Source organism: Cervus elaphus, chromosome 23, assembly GCF_910594005.1.
Source record: "Cervus elaphus chromosome 23, mCerEla1.1, whole genome shotgun sequence".
NCBI classification, from domain to species: Eukaryota; Metazoa; Chordata; class Mammalia; order Artiodactyla; family Cervidae; genus Cervus; species Cervus elaphus.
The window spans coordinates 4,000,567-4,021,956 of NC_057837.1; the positions used below are offsets into that span (position 1 = coordinate 4,000,567).

Below are 21,390 nucleotides of genomic sequence, written 5' to 3' on the forward strand. Positions count from 1 at the left end.
CGTGGCTCAGACCTTCAGAAGCTGTTGACCACGATGGGCTGCAGGGGTCAAGGGAAAATATTTTCCTTTGTTAAAAGAGAATAAAAGGGTGGCTAATTGTGGCTATTTGTGGGTGGGTCGATACGGACAGTATTTTCAATGCTTGATCTCATCAGGCTAGAGAATAAAATAAGGCGGCTAACTGACCTCTTTACACTGGTTCAGAATCACCAAGGATGGTTTAGGAACATTGGCATTTTAACAGCCTAAGAGAGACAGCTTTTTAATGGTAATATGTCCCATCTTGATGGTCATTGCTGAGAGACCTAGTCCATATTTTGGAAAGTACATTTCCAAGAGCAGAATCATAAGCAGTAGCAACCGGGGTGTTTTGCCTTAATATACCCCAGTCCCAGCTCCCCCCAATTATCCTAAATACAAGACATCCAGCTTTCATACATAATCACATCTAAACTTTTCTCACCAACATTTCCACAGAAACCAATCTCTCCCACCTTCTATCTGCCCCCCTTCTCACCTCTGCCTCCAAATTTTCCCTAATTGGGGTGTTAAGTAATGGTTTAAAAGCAAAATGTTGGTGTTGGGGGGAAAAAAATTCACAAAAGCTAGTATGGTCTTAAAATGCTCACTCCTTGGCGTTCCCCATGTCTGAATCTGTTTTGTTTCTGTGCCCCTGTGGCCTGTTCCCCACACCCCTCAGGAAGGAGTCAAGCCGTTAGCTGAAGAGTTTAGATCCAGACACGGGACTGGATGGCTGCCTGAGATGCCAGATGCCTTCAGGTGGGAATATGATGTGCATGTAAACTGAGGTCAGCTCCAGGCCACAGGTGAGTTTAGCCCCTTGGAACATCGATTTCTGAGGGATGGAAACTGATTAACCCTACCTAAAATGAGTGACTGAACTGAAATGTCAAATCACGAATAAACATGAAATTCTCAGGTGAAGAGTATGGTGCCCCTCAGCCTTCCTGAGCTTGGGAACCCACTCTTAGAGAAGACAGCTGTGGGCTAGCGGGGATTCTTTGGAGAATTTTCAGTTGAGCCTCTTGCTGCTAGTTGGTACTCCCCCAAAAAGCCAGTCTCGTTTTCCACAACCGACATCAAGGAGATGTTCTGCCCTATACTTCCTCCCAGCCGGTTCTCAGCCTCCCTCCCTGGAGAATGGGGAACTACTTCAGAAAAAACTCAAATATGCAAACTCCCCCTTGGCCAGAAGTCCTCAACCTTTTTTGACAGCAGGGACTGGTTTTGTAGAAGACAACGTTTCCAGGGACCAGAGATGGGGAGGGATGGTTTCCGGATGATTTGAGCACATTACATTGGTTGTGCGTTTTACTTCATTACATCGGCTCCACTTCAGATCACCAGGCATTAGATCCCAGGGGTTGGAGATCCCTGCCCTTGGCCACTTTGCATCCTGCCTTTGGGTGTAGCCTGTAGTAAGTGACCATTACAGAAAAATGTTCCCGTGAACACTGCTGTGTTTAGCCATCACACCTGTAAGAAGGGGAGAGGCTGGTGGCTAGTTCCTGTCTAGCTAGTCTTGTGTGCAAATCATAACTGTCTTTAAGTATCTATTTTAATTTAAAAAAGATGATGCATTGTTTTTCTTTTTCTGCAAAACTTCCCTACCTTTGCTGAATCATCAACAAAAAAGTAGTGCTGAAGCCCCCCCAACACACACACAACAAAGGCTTACTTAAAGATATTCAAGCTATAATAACTGTATTTAAATACATTTAGTTGGCTTAAGTCCCTGGTTAATTGACACTGTGATGAAAATCAGCAAGTCAATATTTATTGAGAACTTCATGACGTGCAACAACATGGGTGATCTCAGAAATATGAAGCTGAGTGAAAGAAGCCAGACACAAAAGACTACATCCTGTCTGAATCCATTTCTATGACGTTCTAGAGCAGACATGACTAATCTATGGTTAAAAAAAAAAAAAAAAAAAAGAGTAGGGAGATAGGAAGGTGGAGAGGAGCTGGGAATGACCTGAGGCCTCTTTTGATGGTGGATCTGTCTCTGGATAAGGCTTTGGATTACACAAGTGTATGCACTTGTCAGGATTCTATTAAATAGTACACTTAAGATTGGTGCATTTCATTGCATGTTCAAAAAAAATTAGTAATACTCAAATTGAGTTAGTTACATGAGTGCTGAAGTATTCAGAGGAAGAGAAATGCTATTTGCAACTTGAAAATGCATAAAAAATTAGAGGAACTGATGGATGAAGAAGACTGGATCACTTGATATATGCAAGAGCAAAATATTAAAGTGTTAGTGATAGGATCTAGGTGGTGGGTACACTGGTGTTCATGTAAAATTCTTTCAAACTTTTCTGTGTTGAAATTTTTCACTATAAAATGTTGAGGAAAATAATTATTGATGTGTCAGGTATTGTTTAGGTGCTAGTAATACAGTGGATAACACAGAATAATGGACTGAATAAACTAGAGGGCATGCTTGTAAGGGAGGATGATAGTTCATTTTTTTCCTTTTGTAGTTCAAATGTTGTTGCTTATCAACCAGCTGATGATAGTTTAGATTGTGGTAGTGAACACACAGGGCTTCCCAGGTGGCTGTGGTGAAGAATCCGCCTGCCAATGCAAGAAACGTGGCTTCTGTCCCTGGGTCGGGAAGACCTCCTGGAGAAGGATACGGCAGCCCACTCCAGTATTCTTGCCTGGAGAATCCCATGGACAGAGGCGCCTGCGGGCTACACCATCAGACACGACTGAGCACCCAGACAGTGAACACAAGGAAGGCAGCTTCGTTCCCCACACTTTTTCTCCCTAATCCTTTCTTTCCAATAAGTAAGAGTGAGAGTGAAGTCGCTCGGTCATGTCCAACTCTTTGCGATCACATAGACTGTAGCCTACCAGGCTTCTCTGACCATGGGATTTTCCAGGCAAGAGTACCAGAGTGGGTTGCCATTTCCTTCTCCAGGGGATCTTCCCAACCCAGGGATTGAACCCAGGTCTCCCGCATTGCAGGCAGACGCTTTACCCTCTGAGCCACCAGGGAAGCCCAATAAGTAAGAGAGACAGGTCCAAATACAGAGAAAGGACATGTGAAATATCTTTCAGTATCTTCCTTTTTCTTTGAGGATGAAGTTAATGCAAGTTCACAAGCCCCCTTCCATGGAAAAGTAGTTGTGATATGTTTCTGTCCCTTTTCAGCAGAAGCGAAGGACACATACATGTCCCCCAGGCTCTCTACCGTATGACCGTCTCAGAAAATGTAAGCCTTTGTAAACTCTGTGTAGCCAGCTCCCCAGAGAAGCACATCATCTGATTACACAGCCACCTCCATGGATTATTCTTATTCTTCCACATCACAAGGAGTCCTGGACCAGAAAAAAAAAAAAAAAAAGAACCACCTGTGGGCAATGAATTAGACATTAACAAATCAGGATAAAGTTATACCTCCCACCACCATCATAACCAGACCGCAATTTATACACCCAAGCACGAACTGAGTAGATCTAACCATTTTTTCCCCCAAAGCTTCCTTTTACATACACAAGAGATCTGAATTCATTTTCTTTGGAAACTAGAACGATGAATTTCTTGAATTGTCAACAGTAATTTTGTATGAGCTTTGCTTTAAACATTGTTTTGGTTTTGCCTTGAGCTCGGGTATTTATAATTTTGCCTGTCTTGTCCCAACCCTGTTTCACATTCATTATCTGGAAATCTATCAGGCCAAATAGTTACATGTCCATGTCCTCTTTAACAAGCCAGTCACAGAAAGTAGAAAAACCCCAAGATACAAAACCCAGGAACCCTGGGACTAATTTCCTCATTTCACTCCTTGAATTAAAACCAAAAGTTTTTTAAATGACCTTTCATAAGTTTATATCTGCCTGCCTGCAATGCAGGAGAGCCAGGTTCGATCCCTGGGTCAGGAAGATCCCCTAGAGAAGGAAATGGCAACCCACTCCAGTACTCTTGCCTGGAGAATCCCATGGACAGAGGAGCCTGGCAGGCTACAGTCCATGCAGTCGCAAGAGTTGGACATGACTTGGTGACTAAACCACCATAGTTTCATCATTTAATGGGGCAGGGAGAGTGCTTATAGAATGTCCTGTTTTTTATTTTTATTTTTATAGTGGAGAGTCTTCTTTGAGTGAAAATCGTGGGTATAAATTGCTGTTAAATTGGCATTCTCAAACAACCGTAAATGATTCACCCACCTTCCTTTTTCTGGTGATAACAGTGAGTTTTCTGTTCTGTGAATGACACCTGAATGACTTGACCTGCGGATGTTCTGGGATAATATTTTTGAAACTAAATTAGCCATTTGTACAGTTGACTGATCTGAATGAAACTACCAATTTTCTATAATTTGAAAGTGTGACTGAACTCTTATAAATCTTTTCATCTCCTAAAAGGCTCTGAAAATTACACTTCCAAAAGCAGTTGAAGTGAGTGAAAGTCGCTCAGTCGTGTCCGACTCTTTGCGACCCCATGGACGATACAGTCCATGGAATTCTCCAGGCTGGAATACTGGAGTGGGTAGCCTTTCCCTTCTCCAGGGGATCTTCCCAACCCAGGGGCTGAACTGAAGTCTCCCTCATTGCAGGCGGATTCTTTACCAACTGAGCCGCAAGGGAAGCCCTAAAGCAGGCAGCATTTGGAAAATGTGAACACCGCAATATGATTCACTTTTCAGCACTTTTTCATCTTGTTTGCACTCACCTTTTAAACCTGTGCAAACCCAAATCTGCCTCCAGAACTCAAAAAAAAAAAAATCAAAGTGGTTGTTGGAACTAGAGAAAAGGAGAGCTAAATATATCCAGTGATCTGAGAAAATTTCAAAACATGCATAAATGTGAGAGTCAAAGAAAGGTGATTACACCTGCCGATGGCACGAAAGCCACAGGGCCTCAAATCCCAGTGTTTCATGTTTGGGTTAATGGTTCTCAGTAAGTAACACGACTGTGTCTGTGTTTGACATTTTTGTTCTCAAGCCAGTGATTTCTTTACTGATGGCTTTCTCTCAGAAGTTATTAAGGACATAAAATGTGAACGATTGCAATGCTTAAGGTTATTTTTTCATTTAGAAGGTAAATAGTTGTTTTTATTATTGTTTTGATGCCAAGAGCACCCAAGGATGGCTAAAGAAACATTAGCTTGGGCACAGAAATATTGGCACAAGGAGTACCTATAAATTTCAGATCTGTGGTTCCAGGTCATAACAGGTTACTGATACACAGATTTTCACAGACATCATTCAGAAATGATTTAGGGACACATCAAAGATTCTTTTTTGGAAATTAAGGCATAGAAAACTTTGAATGATTATAAAGAAAGTTTCAATTCTAAAAGATGATTTCAGTGAACTGGTAATTTTTTTCAAAGGCACGTAAAAACTAGAGAAGCCAATTACATTATTTTAGGATAGTTTGGCAATAATTCATATGAGGAGGAGGTGGGGGTTTTAATAGACCACACCTGTGACATGCCTTAATTGTGTAATCAGGCTACTAAGAATGGGGGAAGGGCCACAGTATGAGGTTGCATTACTAGAAATTCGGGGGTTAGCAATCATGGAAAAATAGCTGCAGCATACTCCACACTAGCCTTCACACAACTGAAGGGTTCTCACCAACTCTCAGCATTATTTTTTAACAACTGTGGTAAATACACATAGGATAAAATTTGCCAACTTAACCATTTTTAAGTGTACAGTTTAAAAGTGTTCATTTAATCCACATTGTTGTGAAAACAATCTTCAGGACATTTTCATCTTCTCAAACTGAAACTCTGTATTCATTAGACAATTCCCCATCTCTCCCCTCCCTCGACCCCTGTCGGTCACCATTCTACTTTGGGTCCACACATGTGACTATTCTAGGTACCTCACGTAAGTGGGGTCAAACAGCATTTGTCTTTTTGTGGCTGTCGTTTCATTTAGCCAGTGTCCCCAAAGTTTATCCATGTTGTTGCATGTCAGAATTTCCTTCCTTGTAAGGCTGAATAATAACCCATTTGTATGCATATGCTACATTTTGTTCATCCATTCTTCCGTTGATGGACACTGGGCTGTTGTGAATAATGCTGCTATGAACATGGGTCTACAAATATCTCTTCAGGATCCTGCTTTCAGTTCTGTTGCGTATATGCTGGGCACCGTTTTAAGAGGCATATCGACCGATTGGGTCATGCTCAGAAGGTGGTGAAAGGTCAAAAACTGGAGACCTTTAAGGAAAGCATTTGAAGGACTTGGGAGGGTCTCATTGGGAGAAGAGGGAAGAGGAGGCGGAGCGGCTGTCTGCAATATTGGAAAGGCTGCCTTAAGTTGGGGGAGCAGACTTGGGATGCTGTAAGTGGCAGACTCAGCTTAACAGGTGGAGGTTATAAGGAAGTTGATTTTGACTCAGCAGAAAGACAGACTGTTTCCATAAAAGCTATTCCTCAGTGTAACAGGCTGCCTTGGAGGCAGTGAGTACCTACTCTTGAAGGTAATCAAACAGGCTGCTGGGACCACTTGTCAGCAGCAGGAGAGACGGAGGTTCCTCATCCTGGGTGGGATGTTGAACTAGGTGGTTTCCTAGGAACCTCATCTCTATGAGGCAATGGCTAAGTAAATGGGCAGGGTGGGAATTCAGGTCTCTACCCACAAAGAGAATCTAGGAGCCAGTTTTAGACAAATATGATGTTGATCCCACTGATTGGGGATCAGCAGAGCCTGGTGTGCATGGGTGAGAATAACATGGACTTATCTGCTTTCCTAAACTGACTTGTTGAAACTCAGTGACACTCATGTTTACCTAATAGCTGCAGCAAATAAATCAAGTGTAAATGTCACAGAGTTGGTCATCTTAGCCCTGGTCTGTTACCTTCATCTCCCTTGCTCCTCTGAATACCGTCTTGAGGCCAGCAGCATTGGCTCCGCCTGGAAGCTGGAGAGAAAGTCAGATTCTCTGGCCCTCACCCCAGATCATCCGAATCAGAATCTGCAATTTCACAAGATCCCCAGGTGATTCATACGCACGCTAAGGTCTCATCCACACTGAATATAGAGACAGTCTATGCATTAGTTACGCAGAAGTTATGAGAGGTTCTTCCCAATGGCTGTGGCCATATTGTGTCACTGGGTTGGTTACTCAAATCTACATTTTGGGGGTAGATCTCATCAATCATGAGCTCCGTGTCATAATGGGAATTGCTTACATTGATTTTTTTCCAACTATACATTTATACACCAGCCTAGTCTTTAAAAAAAGATTTCAAGTGACTTTCAGGTAAAATATATGAACAAATAAATCTCAGGACCAGGGAAAATGGAGCTTGAAGGTAGATCTTAACCAGGGAGGAAAAAGAATAAAGGAAGACAGGTCAGGCACGACTACCTGAGTGGAGAATTGGATGATAAGCTTGCCGGCGGCCAGAGTGATCAAGAAAAACAGACAGCTGCAAGATTATCTGCGGAGTGCCAAAGGGCTGGTCCCTCAGATGCAGCAGAGCTTTCCCTGGTATTTTGTGATGCAAGACACCCACATTTATGAAGGTGCATGATTGTGGAAATACAGGGGGGCTTGGGTCTTATATTCATGGAACTCTGAAAATACAACTGCTTCTCAGAATGAAACACTTGGAAGTTGAGGCCTGACACAAAGCGCTGCTCTGAGAAAGGGGTGCGGGGGCGGGCAGGAGAGGGCGGTCCCTTGGTCCCTGGGTACATCTTTCTGAGAGTTATGCTAATCCAAAGATGATGCCCAACTGTCTAGCATGGCGGCTTTTTTGTTTCTTGTTTTTTACATACTGCTCAGCGACTATTACTGAATCACTGAATAAATTCTCATGTGTGGGAAATGATTACAGATTAAAATCCTAGCAATTTAATTGTTCTTGTTCAAAAAATGTTTCACAAATTGCCCTGCCCAAAGATTGACCCAGTGTAAGTTCTAACAATACAGTCTGAGACCTCTGATCTTCTAGTTTACATGGTTGTAATTACCTAGGTCAGTAACAGTGAATTTCTTTCTTTTTTTTTCAATTGAATTCTCTTGTGTAAACTTATTGATTTTGATGAACTCAGTAAACTTTTTCTGGGGAGTAAAACTAATGAGATATAAGTACCTTAATTGTGAGAGAGGGTACTTATAAAAGGCTTTTTTAGATAAGTACTGAAATAAGCCATTTAACTTTCTCAAAAACGTGAGTTTTATGAGAAAAAAATGGTATTTTGGCTAATCTTCAATCAAAAGATACTAGACTTCATTTTTTTTTTTAATCTTGATTTTTTCCAGACCTCCACTCCACAGATAATAGTAATAAGGTTATAAGCTTAGAGCCAGGGAGTTTAAATTTACTTCTCAAGCTTTCTTCATCTAGCCTTTCCTGCTTTCAAAATTGCATTAATACTTCACCTGGCACAAACCCAACATTATATATTATGTCCAGTTCTGTTTTATTTTAATCCTCTTCATATTAACTCACAGTTAAAGCAGGTCTCTTGTGGTAGCAACATGAGAATAAACTGGACATCAAAATTGCATGAATAACACCTAGCATAAGGTGGTCATATAAACAGTACAGTATATTCTTAAGCAAACATTTGATATATATTCATTAAAATACTCTATGTAGACCCGTTTAGTAAAGGCATTGCATTGGAAAAGTACTCAATTAGCTCTAAGATAATTTTTTTTTAATTACAAATTAATCTATGACCGGTGAATTGCAGAAATTCGCCCCAGTGGTTTGCCACCACCCCCTGCCCCAGCCCCACGTCTGTACTGGCCTCATGACTTGCTGCGGCCACGAATCAATGCAGAAGTGATGGTGCACCAGCTCAGCGCAGGCCAAGAGAACTTGCTTCCCTTTCACTTCAAGACTCTGTGGTGGGGACTTCCCCGGTGGTCCAGCGGCTGAGACTCTGTACTCCGAATGCAGGGGGCCCGGGTTCGAGCCCTGGTCATGGAACTAGATCTCACATGCCACAACGAAGGATCCTGCATGCTGCAACAAAGATCAAAGCCCCCACGTGCCACAACTAAGATGAGGTACAGCCAAATAGATAGATAAATATTTTTTAAAAACACAAAGACTCTGCTGCAGTCATGGAGCAAGCTGGGCTAACTGGAAGGAGGGTGAGAGATTATGGGCAGGAGAACTGAGGATCCCAGACCAGATTTTTCTTGACCAGTCTCCTCTGACCCACCAGTTGACTCCAGACAAACCAGGAAGCCCAGCCTCCGAGGTGATTCACAGACGTGTGAGAAATAACAACTACTCCATTTCAGGTCAATAGGTCTGGAGCTGGTTGGTTACACAGCCCTATTGTAGCAGTAGATAACAGTATGGCCTCCATGGGTGAAAGTTTTGAAAAGTTTTCATTCAGTTCATTTAAATGAAACTCCCCCAAACAGCCCACTCACTTCTTACATCCACCACACCCATCCTCTTGCAGCTGCCAATCTGTTCTCCAGTCTAACAGCTTTTTACAGTTTCCCCATATAAGAGAGGTCATATGGTATGTCTTTGACTTATTTTACTTAATACCCTCAACGTCTGCCCATATTGCTGCACATGGCAAGATTTGTTCTTTTTATGGCTGAATAATATTCCAGTATACATATATATCACAATTTCTTTAGCCTTTCATCTACCCATAACATGTAGGCTGTTTTCATATCCTAGCTGTTGTTAAGTAATGCTGCAGTGATCCTGGGGTGGGGGGATTGCAAATGTCTTTTTAAATTATTGTTTTTGTTTCCTTTGGATAAATACCCAGAAGTGGAATTGCTGGATCATATGGTTTCATTCTAATCCCAAAGAAAGGCAATGCCAAAGAATGATCAAACTGTCACACAATTACGCTCATTTCACATGCTAGCAAGGTAATACTCAAAATCCTTCAAGCCAGGCTTCAACAATACCTGAACTGAGAACTTACAGACATAAAAGCTGGGTTTAGAAAAGGCAGAGGAACCAGAGATCAAATTGCCAATATCCCTTGGATCATAGAAAAAGCAAGGGAATTCCAGAAAAGCATCTACTTCTGCTTCATTGACTATGCTAAACCTTTGACTGTGTGGATCACAACAAGCTGGGAAAATTCTTAAAGAGATGGGAATACCAGACCACCTTATCTGCCTCCTGAGAAATCTGATGCAGGTCAAGAAGCAACAGTTAGAACCAGACATGGGACAACATACTGTTCCCAAATTGGGAAAGGAGTACGTCAAGGCTGTATATTGCCACCCTGCTTATTTGACTTCTACGCAGAGTATATTGTGAGAAATGTCAGGCTGAATGAAGCACAAGCTGGAATCAAGGTTGCTGGGAGAAATATCAGTGACCTTAGATATGTAGATGACACCATCCTTATGGCAGAAAGTGAAGGGGAACTGAAGAGCCTCTTGATGAAAGTGAAAGAGGAGAGTGAAAAGCTGGCTTAAAATTCAACATTCAAAAAACTAAGATCATGGCATCTGGTCCCATCACTTCATGGCAAATAGATGGGGAAAAGTGGAAGCAGTGACAGACTTTAGTTTCTTGGGCTCCAAAATCACTGTGGATGGTGACTTCAGCCATGAAATTAAAAGATGATTGATCTTTGGAAGAAAAGATATGACAAACCTAGACAGTGTATTAAAAAGCAGAGACAGCACTTTGCCAACAAGGTCCATATAGTCAAAGCTATGGTTTTTTTCATAGTCAGAAATGGATGTGAGAGCTGGACCATAAAGAAGACTGAGTGCCAAAGAACTGATGCTTTCCAATTGTGGTGCTGGAGAAGACTCTTGAGAGTCTCTTGGACTGCAAGAAGATCAAACCAGTCAATCCTAAAGGAAATCATCACCAAATATTCATTGGAAGGACTGATGCTGAAGCTGAAGCTCCAATACTTTGGCCACCTAATGTGAAGAGCTGACTCGTTGGAAAAGACCCTCATGCTGGAAAAGATTGAAGGCAGGAGGAGAAGGGGGTGACAGAGGATGAGATGGTTGGCTGGCATCATCAATTCAATGGACATGAGTTGAGCAAACTCTGGGAGATAGTGAAGGATAGGAAGCCTGGTGTGCTGCAGTCCATGGGGTCACAAAGAGTCGTACACAGTTAGTGACTGAACAACAAGAATGGTAGTTGTATTTTTAGCTTTTTGAGGAACCTCCATACTGTTCTCCATAGTGGCTGCACCAATTTACCTTCCCACCAACATCGCACAATTGTTCCTTTTTCTACATCCTTGCTGACTCTTGTTATTTCTCTTTGATGTCTCTTTGATGAATAGTCATTCTGACAAGTGTGAGTTGATATCTCTTTGTGGTTTTGATTTGCATTTCCCTGATGATTAGTGATGTTGAGCACCTTTTGTGTACCTGTTGGCCATCTGTATGTCTTCTATGGAAAAATGTCTATTCAGAGCTTCAGACCATTTTTTAATTGGATTTTATTTTTTTTGGTGATTGAGTTCTTTTGGATATTAGCCTATTATCAAATGTGTGACTTGCAATTATTTTCTCCCGTTCAGTTGACTGCCCTTTCGTTTTGTTGATTGTTTCCTTTGTTGTGCAGAAGCTTTTTAGTTTGAGGTAGTCTCACTTGTTTATTTTTGCTTTTGTTGCCATGGGTGAAATTTTAAAGAAAACGGAAACACAAAAATTACTTGTAAGCATGCAATGAGTGGTAATTGCCACTAGTAAACTTCTGTGAGTTAAGCATAACCTGGGGTAACCAACCTTAACTCAGTGGCCTCCACTTCAGAAAGGAAGCTGAAATCTGAGCTCAGGTGGCATTATTATACAAATAACCTTGAGTCTGCTCAAGTTATCTTAAAAATACGTTATTAGCAGGATCTCCTATAAAAGTCAAGATAGAGACTCCTGTAACCATCCTTTGCTTAGCCTAGTCATCAATTTGAACTATGTCCTTCATTCCTTCTTTAATAAATATTAACTGTAACCCACAGCATGGAGAATTCTGGCAGCTAATAGACTAATTTCTGTTCCAAAGAGGGGTAAGATGTTATATTTTCCAATAGTCAGTTTGGATGAGCTCCCAAAACTGTATATGCCAGTTGTACTTGTTATTGTAATTACATCATTTAATTCACTATTACATAAACCAATGGAATATGAGTGCTGGAAGAAAGATGTTGTTTCTATGCAAATTAAATTGAATATAGCTTGATGAGAATAAGTGTGAATTGCTAAAAATAAATTCTTAGTGAATATGAGCAAGACAACTTTAAAAGGGAGTGGGAATCCTCAAACATCTTGCGAAAAGGCAGATCCTCATTACTGGTCTGGGGCAAGCCTAGGAGTCTGCATTTCTCATGAGCTCCCAGCTAAGGCCAATGCTGCCAGTCCCAGAATGCACTTGGAGGAGTGATGCTCTCAAGGCCATTGGCACTGGGGCAGAGGCCAGGATGCCCCTTGGCAGGAAGCAGAGGTCCCAAATGGTCCTTTAATCATGTCATCAACACAATATAATTTGCCTTTCATTTTGTCAATGAAGAATTTGAAGAGGGGAAAAAAAAGGGAAGCTGTATTAAAAGGATAAGTGCAAGGAAGGATGGCAAGGCCATGCATTCTTCATGAGAGAAAGGAGGAAGCCCCAAGGGGAAGGAGTTGGGCCCATCTGAGTAAGAAAACCCACCGCTTGTGTCTGAATGCGATCTCCTCTGGGAAGCAAATGGAATATAGTCACCTGGTGACCAACTGCAGGAACATGTGCTGGGGTCTAGAACACTCATTGGTTACACCGTCAAGAAGAGGGAGGGTGCGGTTTATGGTGGAAGCTGCACTAGGGCAGAGAGTTTCAAAACTTCTCCTCACACCATTCATGCCATAACTGTTACTGTTCCCTGCACATGGTCATCTGATCACCATCACTCTCAAGATCCGGATATTCCCCTGCCCCCTCTTGGCTGCCCCTTTGGGCTCAACCCCCTCTCCCCAGCCCCGTGGCTTTGCTTTTTCTAGAATGTATATGGATGGAGCCACACAGCATGCAGCCTCTGAGTCTGGTTTCTTTCACTTCACTAATGCATTTGGGACGCTCTCTGTTGGTTGGTGTGTCAACGGTCCCGTCCTTTTTCTTTGCCAAGTGATAGCTCATTGCTGGGATGTACGGCAATGTGTTTGTCCATCTCCAGCTGAGAGACCTTTGAGTTGTTTGGGCTCCTCATGATTACGAGTAGCTGCTATAAATATTTGAATGCAAATTTTTGTGAGAATATAAGGTTCCATTTCTCTTAGGTAAATAAATACCTAAGAGTGAGATTGCTGGGTTCCCATGGTAAGTGTATGTTTACAAAAAACCTGCCAATCTTTCCAGAGTGGCCGGCACTGTTTTTTGCCCTTCCCTAGGTGATAGCTGACGGAGAAGGCAATGGCACCCCACTCCAGCACTCTTGCCTAGAAAATCCCATGGACGGAGTAGCCTAGTAGGCTGTAGTCCATGGGGTCGCTACTAGTCGGACACAACTGAGTGACTTCACTTTCCCTTTTCACTTTCATGCATTGGAGAAGGAAATGGCAACCCACTCCAGTGTTCTTGCCTGGAGAATCCCAGGGACGGGGGAGCCTGGTGGGCTGCCGTCTGTGGGGTCACACAGGGTCGGACATGACTGAAGCGACTTAGCAGCAGCAGCAGCAGGTGATAGCTGAGTGGTCTTTCTGAGCTGCATTCCAGGCATTGCCCCCAGCCCCTGGACACACAACAGTTTTCATGTCAGAATCTCAGAGAGGTAGCTGCCAGGAGCAAGGAACCACGAAAGAGAAGCTGCGGTCAGAGGCTCTGCAAAAGTCAGGGAGGCTGGGCTTGCCTCCCCCAGCCACTCCCGGCTTCTAAACCCATCTGCTGAAGCCCTGCGCCTCCTCTCTCCCAGCAAATGTGCAACCTCCCAAACACCACCCTCCTGGGTCAGGCTTTGTTGCCAGATAATGTGACTTTGTAAAGAAGCCCTTCTCCTCCCCCCCCAAAAGGAGGCTGAGAAAGGCTCTCAGATCAATCCTCAGCAGATACACGGAGTCACAAAGCTCCGGCAAATCCTTTATTCTCCCTTTGGAGCAGCTGCTGCAGCACCCCCACCCCACAGAGCCGGCCCCCAGTGGAAACCTGAAAACTGTTCATATCATTTAATCCTGTTGAAAATCCTCTCTGCTCTTTCACTGAGGTGCGGTCGGCCGAGGTAAAACCTGGGCTTAATTCATATGTTGGAAGGGAGATGAAAGGTGTCATCACATGATCTGACATCCTATCCAGGAGGCTGACTCTTCCCTAATGTGGAAGAGTCATAACCCCTGACTGAGAGGAGCTAAAGTCAAGTCTTCAAGGAAAAGTACTATTTGGGCTTTCTTTTACTATGCCCTCACTTTAGAAGACAGCAAAACTGCAGAAGCAAAGTAGGTGGTGTGAGGGGATTTGAGTAGCCTTTCACTCTGGCTCATTCATGTTAAGAATCTACCAGATTTTTTACACTTCATGCCAGACATGGTGAAAGAAGACTCTTAAGACCATTTTTACCCTATTGCCGATCACAGCCATGAGGCTTGGGTCTCTCCCCTGGTACCAAAGAGTGTGAGATCTTAAAACCAAGTTCTTTAATTTTCAGAGATTGATCCTAAGATATTGATATATCCCGAATGATCATCAGACCTACTCTTTTTTCTTCTAGAACTCATTGATACTTGTCAGTACCAACAGGCCCCCAGACCTTCTCTGTCCTTTCCAGGCTGGGAGAAGACTTCTTATGAGTTCCATGGGTCATACAGTTAGAGAGAAAGCAAAAGAACATAGGAAACTGTATGCATAATTTCAAAGACTACATTCTTTCTGGCTTGTTTTGAGACCCAAATAGGATTTGGAGAGTAAGTGGTCCCAGGTGGCTAATTTAGGGTGACTTCCCTATGAGGAAAACTATTATAAGGCCCCCATGAAAACCCCAGTCTCCTGGCAGATGACATTTATTTACCTTCCACTGTGTGAGGGATGGTCTAGGAAGCATGCTGGAGAAACACAGATGGAAGGGCCATCCTGGAGAGTTTGTCATCCTATGGCCCTTGAAATATTTGGACAGCAGCAGGCAGATGAAGCCTGTGGTCAGTGTTCCCCATCTCTGTTACCTGTTGGGATCACCTGGGGAACTTTGAAGAGTGTAGAGACCTGGGTCCCACCCCCAGAGACCCTAGTTTAATGGGTCACAGTTGCAGGCTGGGCACTGAGACTCTAAATCTTCCAGTGTATAGCCATGGTTGAAACATGCCTCTGGACAAACAATGTCCTAAGTGGGCAGATAAACGCATGACATAACCAGAGCCTTCTGTCCCCTGGAGGGCCCATCAGGGGTGTGTCTCGTAGTGCTATGGGCCAGGGAAGCTAGGTGAGAGGAAGCTGTAGGATACATAACAATGGGGCTCTGCAGTGGTCATGAGAGAGAAACTGGGAAAATGTCACATTAGCACTTGTCACATGGGGCATGGGAGTGGGTGCCAGAGGATGAGGAATGCGTGGAAGAGCCCTGAGTGCAGGGCGTTTCTTCTGGATCATGCTTGCTTTGCGATCAAATTTTTCTCATGCCTCTAGAGGCAATAAAGCATAAGGAATAAGAGACTTCGGTTAGAACCCCAGTGATGCTTTGATTAGTGCTGTCATTTGGGCAAGTGAGCCCCTCTAAGCCTCAGTTTTCCTGTCTGTAGAATGGAAATGATAATAGTGCTTTCCTCATAGGGCGGTTGGGAAGCTGAAATAATTATGTAAAATAGTTAGCTCGATGCTTGGCATGTGGGAAACTTCTCATGTGTTTTAGCTGCATTTACAGTTATCCTCATGCCCAGGGTGTGGGGTGAAGACCAAAGGTCAGTGTTAATCCAGGGGTAGGAGGCGATGAGACATGGGTGAAGTTTTTCTGACTGAACAGAATGGGAACTAAAAAATATGAAAAACTCCAGAAGCTAAGACTGACGAGCTCTTCAAGAGAGACACCCTGGGGTTTCCCCGGTGGCCCAGTGGTTAAGAATTTGCCTGACAATGCAGAGGACATGGGGTTCGATCCCTGGTCCGGGAACCTCCCACCGCCACAACTCCTGAAGCCCCTGGCGGGGCCTGCACTCTGCAAGGGAAGCCGCCACGGCGGGGACCCCTCACCCCGCGGGGAAGAGACCCCGCTCCCGCCACAGGGGAAGCTGCATGCAGCAAGGAGGACCCAGTGCAGTCAGAAGGAAATGAAAATAAATGAATAAATGCACCCTTTTTAAAAAGACACCCCGACGGGTACCTTTGAGCTCTGAGCAGCTTCTTCTCTCTGAGGAGGCCTGTGTTGGTTGCACTTTCAGAGAAGAGGCTAGCATGTTAACCAGGGCTTGAGGCTGGGGGTGATGAAGTAATTGTGCCATGAAGAACTTGTCAGGTCGGTTTCAGTTGAAAGTGGAGCGTCTAGAGGAGCAGTAACACCGGCCTGTGGACGGAGCTTGACTCTATAGGCAGCGCAGCAGAGTGGGTGGGGGGCTTGGCCGTCAGTGACAGGGGGTGCGTCCTGGGGCGGAGTGAGCGCACCCAGGGGAGGAGGGCATGGGAGAGACACTGGGTGTGTGATGGCTGTTTGGAAGCATGTGAGTGTGTGTGTGTGTGAGTTATGTGTGTGTGTGGGTGTGTGAGTGTGTGAATGTGTGAGTGTGTGAATATGTGTGTGAGTGTGTTTGTGAGAGTGTGTGTGTGTGAGTGTGTGTGTGTGAGAGTATGTGAGTGTGTGTGTGAGTATGTGTATGTGAGTGTGTGTTTGTGTGTGAATGTGTGTGTGAGTGTGTGTGTTTGTGAGAGTGTGTGTGTGTGAGTATGTGAGAGTGTGTGACTGTGTGAATGTGTGTGTTAGTATGTATGTGGGTGTGTGTGAGTGTGTGTGAGTGAGTGTGTGAGAGTGTGTGTGAGTGTGTGTGTGTGAGAGTATATGAGTGTGTGTGTGTATGTGAGAGTGTGTGTGAGTGAGTGTGTGTGTGTGTGTGTGTGTCAAGAGAGGCTCAGCTTGAGGCCAGTGAAGAGCCCACTCTGACGTGAGAGGGCTTGTGGAGGTTTCTGGCTTTGAACCTGCACTTCTTTTGTGTGGCCCCTGGAAACGTGAGAAGGCTGGCAGGAAGGATCCCATGTTCACTAGAGATGGAATTGAACACCTCCCTGTTGGGTGGACACGGCTGTAGGCTCTTCACACACGCTGCTAGGTGGGTGTGTGAAGTTCCTCATCCTAAGAAGCTGTGGCTGACTCTGAAGCCCCTTTTCATGCAGAGGCTTGGATGCTCGCTGTCCCCTCTGGGAGGCTCTGCTCCCTGCCCCCTTCGTGGAGAAACCTTATTGCATTTATAAAGTCCGGAAGGGCTGACCTGTCAGCTGCCAAACAGCTCCCTAAGATCTCCTAAGCAGGGTGCTTCTCGCAGTCAAATGTACAGAAGAATTGCTTTGAAAAATTGTTAAATAGGGACTTCCCTGGTTGCCCAGTGGTTAAGACTCTGTGCTCCCAGGGACCTGGATTCCATCTCTGGTCAGGGAACTAGATCCTACGCATTGCAACTGAGACCCAGTGCAGCCAATAAATAAATAAAATTGTTAAACAGATTCGTTCCTCTGGCCCACAGCAATGCAGATGTAACACAGCAGGGGTGGGGCCTGAGAAGCTGCTTTTTAACAAGCTTCTACATGCTCCTGCTGCTGGGCCAAGGTCCACACTTTGCATAGCCTGCCCCAGCCCCTCTTGGCGTTTTGAGTATGTGCCTTTGCTTACCAGCTGGGTTAGGGGTGGAGGGGGCAATTGAATATTAGTCAACTCTCTAGGTGCTGTGTGTTGGGATTCTGGCCTCATGTAGGGCTTCTCAGGGCAAGCTTATTAATAGAACTCAAATGTTGAACCTTTTAGAGGAGAATTTTCATAAACCAGAGTGTGTGATGTCAAGTTCTTCGAAGAAGAACTGCCATTTCTTACTGGGTCCCGTTTTGGCACGTGAGACATGAAGGATAAGATGAGAATGAGACATTTTGCAAATCTAGAGTCTGTATGTCAACGATGCTTTGGTGTAACATACTTTTTTTTTAAACCTGGGGGATGCTGAGAAGAAGGCAGGCTTCTCCTCTTAACGAACTTTTAGACAATTTTGTCCACTCTGCTGAGCTTCCTTTGCAGTTTGAATCTCAAAACCAAAATTTTCCACAGGGGATTCTTTTGTTTTTTCTGGATCTGCCAGAATGAAATCCTCAATTAAGTTTGACCCCACCCCACTTTCTTCCTGGACCTCACAAATGACACTTAGAATGTGAACAGAATCTCTTTTTTGAAGGAGCAAAGACCAATCTCGATGTTCTGTTAAAACAAAGACATCTGGATTGACAGTCCCGGTTTTTTCAAACACGTGGACTTCTGAGCTTTGGTAACTTAAGTGGGGTGTAAGTTTCTGCTGCCTCTCAAAGCCTCAAAGGTTCCCCTATTATGGCTGAGCTGAGAAATCAGAACAGTTCAGAGTTTGGTGTAAACAAGTCCTCTTAATTCCTATTTGGGGTTTGTCACTACTTGAATAGCTGAGCAGTCTCTGTGTGGAGTCATTTTACTTAACCATTCTCATTTTGTAGACTCATCACCCATCCCAAGGTGGCCCTAAATGGAGTGAGGCCCAGTGTCCCCACGAAAGGAGGTGATTCTTAGGCAACAACTGGAGTTTATTTTGATCTCTGTCTTTTGAAGCCAGAAACTGTTCATGTGTAACTTTAAAGAAAACTGTGATTTTTTTTTTCTCCTAGAGCAAAGCTGTAATTTGAAGTCAGGATTCTATTAAAAACAGACAAATAATTCCCATTCCTTCCTGGTCCTGCCTATTGTTTTCCTAAGTTTGTTTGGATTCTCAGATTGAATCCTGCTGGCTAACCTTCCAAAGAGAGGGTCCCGGCTGCTGCCATCCAGCGAGGTGACTGTCTCCTAAGCTCTTTGGGGAACACATCCTGTTTCCCCATCAAAGAGGCATTTGGAGGATGTGGGAGACTGTCTCTTGTCTTCCCTATTCAGACAGCCTTTATTTCCTCCCTGTGTTTTGTCTATAGACTGCTAGTCTTCCGAAGAACTGTCCCTAGCAAGAAATGTTGGTCGAGAGCCAATCTCATTTGTAGGTCATAAGCAGTAAACCATGGGGTTGGTTGAAGGAACCCGTGTCCTGCCCCCAGCAAGTGGTCCCCCTCCACCATCCTGCGGACACACACATCAAAGACAAAGATCTGATAATCACACGGTACCTCTAGATGCCTTCACTGATGATGCTCCAAGTGTGCCACATCCTTCCACGCCTTGGAAGGCGTTCCTAATCCTGTGACCATGGCTCCTTTTTCCCGAGGGGCCCTAAGGTGGCCAAGACTTTTCATGTAGCCAGTGTTCACTAATCAGAGCCTGGGTGTTAGTTGCAGCCTAGGAGCCATACGTGAGTCAGGTGCTGACTTTTCTTTTGAAAGGAAATGATTCTGGAGACCGTGACACAGAGATATCATCACTTTTCTGTGACTTTGACTTTCTCTTTTCCTGGGTCCACACGGCCATGCTGGCCTGGATCAGGAGAGCAATGCCACCCTGCCCTGGATCTCCTTGCTCTGAGCATGGTGTAGGTTCTTACCAGGGCTTGCTGAGAAAATTCCTAGTTGAGCAACAATGAAAGAGGAAACTTTCTTCCCCTCAATCTAAACCCGAAAGATCCACTGCTGATTAAATATATCTGGTCAAGAATCACTTCTCTTAAGCTCTAACCTGAAACCTCTAAACCCTGAATATTCTTTCCCAGAATATTCCAGAGACAACTGGGCAAGCTGTAAGATTTCCAAGTTGCTTTTTCCTTAGGGAGAATGAGTGATGTTTGAGCTGGGCAGACGCGGAGCTCTGCGCATCCTGATAAAGATAGGGACTTTAGGCTAGCAGAGAAAAAAAATCCAAATAAACAGATTTTCAAACAAACCAGCTTTCCTTTTGGTAGCTGAAAAGGAAACCCCACATCCAGGAGGAATGCAGATCAAAGCAGAGTCTACAAGTGATGCAGAAACACATAAAATAACAAACAAGCCTGGTGGGAAGAGGGACCTTTCTGTAAAAGAATAGGCCTCTTCAAATTACACTGAAATTGAATGCAAGATCGCAGGCAAAGATACATGAATTGGGAATACAAAGCTATAGTTTCTTTCCCCTTTTTTGGAGCCGAGGGTATACCTTTGATAGGTCAGATTGAAAGCCACTAAAAGCAACGGACAAAAGATAGGCCCCTTGTTGGAAACCTTGCCGAGCCTACATTTTGCATTGCCTTGGTCTCCCTCTTTCTCGGTATAAAGTGGATGGAATAATGAATCCGTTCTGGTTGTAAAGGTGGAACCCGAATCATAGTGGTCTCTGAGCATTCCATGTCAAAAACTGGGCCTTTTCATGCTGGCAAACCTGGTTCTAGTTAGAAGTTGTCCCAGGTGAGTTGCAGATTTAAAATTGTTGACCTGATGACATCCTCATTCAGAGGCTATCCTTTTCCCTGACGTTAAAATTTATTTGGGTCAAAATCTCAATTGGATCATAGGTGGCAAGCTGCAAAACCAGTCTTAGGACACTTTATCTTTGGGAATTAAGCTCCTTTAAAATCCTATCTGTGTTCTGATAGTGAGATGCTGAGTGGCTACCAAAGACACAGACTTCTATTGGTTGCTATCACTCACTATTTAAATGTTGAAGTAACTGTCAGTGTTAAGCATATGCTTTCTGAGAACCGTTGGAATAAATGCTTGTGCTATGGTGCTAAGTCACTTCAGTCTTGTCCAACTCATTGTGACCCCATGGACTGTAACCCGTCAGGCTCCCCTGTCCATGGAATTCTCCAGGCAAGAATACTGGAGGGGGCTGCTATTTCCTTCTCCAGGGGATCTTTCTGACCTAGGGATCGAATCTGTGTTTAATGTCTCCTGAATTGGCGGGCAGGTTGTTTACCACTAGTCCCACGTGGGAAGTCCTGGAATAAATGGTTGGTGGAGCTTGAATCCTCTTTAAAGGACCTTGGATTGTTAACTGCATGTTTAGTTGAGCTTCTAGCTCATTTCCTACCTCCATTTGGAACGGGGAGAGAGGCAGTATCAGCTTCACCTGGGAGCATTACCTGAGGTCTATTCCTCTTGGTGGAACTTTGAGTCCCTGCATGTTTATGATATCTTCCAGTGTACTGGCTGGTGCCAAGTTGCTCTCCAGGGTGGCTGCCTCCGTTCCAACCCTGCCACTGCGTAATAATAATTCTGTGTCCTATTGTTTCATCCTTTTCCTAACACTGATATCATACTTATTTATTTTTTTATTTTACCAAATTTTGACGACTGGAAAACTGTACTTTGTTTCAATTTGCACTTTCCTGACTACTTGAGAAACTGATTCCCTTTCTAGAT

At 44.0% G+C, this 21,390-nt stretch overlaps 1 protein-coding gene across 1 annotated transcript in view; it reads right to left on the bottom strand.

Annotated features, from left to right (window-relative positions):
- LOC122681770 (translation initiation factor IF-2-like) overlaps positions 1-21,390 on the bottom strand; it is a 29,335-nt gene that overhangs the window by 1,322 nt on the left and 6,623 nt on the right. The window lies entirely within an intron of this gene.